General features: G+C 52.5%; 1 protein-coding gene across 1 annotated transcript in view; it reads left to right on the top strand.

The window, feature by feature from the left end:
- The window catches only part of IKZF1 (IKAROS family zinc finger 1), a 95364-nt gene that overhangs the window by 30228 nt on the left and 62010 nt on the right, over positions 1-3126 (top strand). The gene's annotated exons all lie outside the window — the stretch shown is intronic.

The following is a 3126-nucleotide window of genomic DNA, read 5'->3' as shown; positions in this document are numbered from 1 at the left end:
CAAACCATTGTCACCCATCGAGGGGCTTTCAAGGTGAAAAGGTTACAGTTTGGGGTGAATGTCGCTCCTGGCATTTTTCAGAGTGTAATGGAAAACACCCTGAGGGGTATTCCTGGTGTATGTCCTTATTTTGATGACGTTCTCATCGCTGGAGACTCTCCACAAATGCTGGCAGAGAGGTTAAGGGCTGTTTTGCTTCATTTCCGAAGAGCAGGCCTTAAATTAAAACAGGACAAATGTAAGATTGGTATGCATTCCACTGATTTCCTGGGATTGAGGATAGATGCTCAGGGTATACACCCGTCTGATGCTAAGCTCAAAGCTATTCAGCAGGCTCCAAGCCCCAAGTCTAAGGGCAAATTGCAAGCCTTTTGGGGTTTACTGAACTTCTATCATGCTTTTCTACCTCATAAAGCTGCTATTGCTGAACCATTGCACAGACTTCTAGACAAAAATGCCTGTTGGCGTTGGACCAAAGTCCACGAGGCCAGTTTCAATGAGGTTAAGGCCTTGCTTACATCCAATGCGGTGTTAGCTCATTTTAATGAGCAGTTGCCAGTGTGTCTGGCTTGTGATGCTTCCCCCTACAGTGTGGGTGGTGTGCTTAGCCATCTGATGGCTGATGGGACTCAGGTTCCTGTGGCTTATTATTCTAGGACATTGTCTGCTGCTGAGCATAACTATGCTCAAATTGATAGGGAGGCTTTGGCTATTGTGGCTGGAATTAAAAAGTTCCATGATTTTATCTATGGCCGCCATTTCACGGTCTTTACAGACCACAAGCCTTTGCTGGGGTTATTCACTACCTCTAAACAAACACCTCACATCCTGTCCCCTCGTATGCTGCGTTGGTCTATTTTTCTGTCAGCTTATGACTATTCACTAGTTCACAAACCTGGCAGAGAAATGGGTCATGCTGATGGATTAAGTAGGCTGCCACTGCCTACTGTGGAGCCTGATCCCGCCCCTGTTGTACACATATTGTCCATTCAGGAATTGCCTGAGTGTCCCCTTAATGCTAGGGATGTGGCTGCTGAAACTGCCACTGATCACACGCTCAAACGCGTGCTGACATGGGTGCTGTCAGGATGGCCTGACAGATGCCCTGAGGAGGACTTTCAACGTTTCTGGGTCAAGAGGCACGAGTTGTCCACTTTCAATGGCTGCCTCNTCTACCACTGCTGCCAAGACCATTCAGGTGTTGAGAAACATTTTTGCTGCACATGGGTTGCCAGATGTTCTGGTGTCGGATAATGGTCCTCAATTTACTTCTACTGAGTTTCAGGGGTTTCTACAAGCCAACATGATCCGCCACGCTGCTTCGGCTCCTTTCCATCCTTCCACCAACGGTCTGGCTGAACGGATGGTCCACGTCGCCAAGGACGCCCTCAAGAAACTGATTTACGGCAATTGGCATCACAGGTTGGCTGACTTTCTTCTAGCCCATCGTACTACTCCGTGCACTGACACGGGTAAGTGCCCGGCCGAACTCCGTTGGGGTCATCGGCTCGTGACTAAATTGGACAGGCTGCATCCAGAGCGTGTCGCTTCACAGGTGTCTCAGCCACACCCACCATGGGTCCTGCTTGTAGGTGATCCTGTCTGGGCCAGGAATTACGTGCCTGGACACCTCTGGGTCCCGGCTGTGGTCTGCAAGGTCTCGGGGCCTCTGTCCTACGAGGTGTCATTGGAAGACGGCCGCATTCTTCGCCGCCACATTGATCAACTTCGTGTGAGGCGGGACTCGCCTAGGGTTCCTCCTCAGTCTCCTTTAGGGGGGGAGGAGGAATGGGAAATGCATTCTGGGAATCAGGATCAGCAGCCAACAATGGCTGTGGAAGGCAACACGGGTACACAACACCCACGTTCCGCAAGTGCTCCAAGTAGGAATTCATGGGGCAGGGGGCAAACAGACACCCCCACATGCACTCCAGCCTGGGAGTCACACCGGAGATATACTAACTATCCACACCTCACCAACAATACTCCAGACACGGAGACTGATTGGGAGCATACTCACAACTCACAACATACAAGAGAGCAGGCACAACAAGGTGGGGACATGTCCTTTTCAGCAATGGCTCACAGATGGATGTCCCCATGTATTCGGGCTAACAGGGAGGTATCCTTGGACCCTATCACTACAGAAAGGAGCCAGGAAAATTACACACCTTCGGGGAACATTGAGATGAGTTCAGAGGGTTTGGAAAACTCCATAGGTGGTAGGTCAACCAGGTATAGTGAACAGCAGAGTCCTGACTTCACAAACCTAGGAGACGGGCAGGAAAGGCAGGCAGAAGTCACGAGACAGCCACAGGGTAATTCACCTAGCATGGAAAGCAACCGGGAAAACACTACAAGTTCCCCAGGTCCGAGAAGGTCACTACGGGTCAATGGCCCTCCCAAATACCTTGCAGATTACGTAAGGTGAGCAAGTATATAGCAACTTGAACTAGAGGTTCAGACTGGTTGACTCTGTGGAAACGGGATTTGGGGCACATTGGTTCTCTGAACGACAGAACGGCCCCATCTCTCACACACACTGTGAAATTAATGCAACAGTTAGTAACACACACTTTACCATGGTGGTGTTCATGTTGGGCGCAGTATTATTTTATCTAGGGGGGAGGGGTGTTGTGTCCGGAGCCTGCGGAAGCAGGCTCGGGACGTTGCAAGAGTCCCGGGCATTTGCAAAAGCTGCCCGGGACCAGACTGAGTGGCGCCGGCCTTGCGCACATGCGCAAGGCGGGAAAAGACCGCCTTGTGATTGGTTGGAATTGCCCGGGGATCAGAGGGTATAGAGGCCTGCGTGCCTCTGCTCGGGTTGTTCGTTGACTGTAGTCAGAGAATAAAGATGTCACGTCTGCTAACATTGGATGTTATTGACTACAGTGGCCTCAGTGGCCTCGGCAGTGGCCTCGGCAGCACATATACTAAAATTGGAACGATACAGAGAGCCCAGGCCCCCTCGGCTGCGGTGGCTGCGCCCGCCCCGCCCCGCCTGGCCCGCGCTGGAGCCTCCCCGCTTCGACGGCTGCTGGGCGCGGGAGCTGCCAGCGAGGCTGCCCGGGCAGGCGGGGGGGACGGGTGCTTCCCTTGCAGCCGAGGGGGCCTGGGCCGGGCGGG

The sequence above is a fragment of the Protobothrops mucrosquamatus genome, unplaced genomic scaffold, assembly GCF_001527695.2.
Source record: "Protobothrops mucrosquamatus isolate PMUCROS unplaced genomic scaffold, P.Mucros_1.0 scaffold408, whole genome shotgun sequence".
Lineage (NCBI taxonomy): Eukaryota > Metazoa > Chordata > Lepidosauria > Squamata > Viperidae > Protobothrops > Protobothrops mucrosquamatus.
Note: the sequence above shows the minus strand (reverse complement) of the source record. Positions and strands in the feature narration are given on the sequence as shown.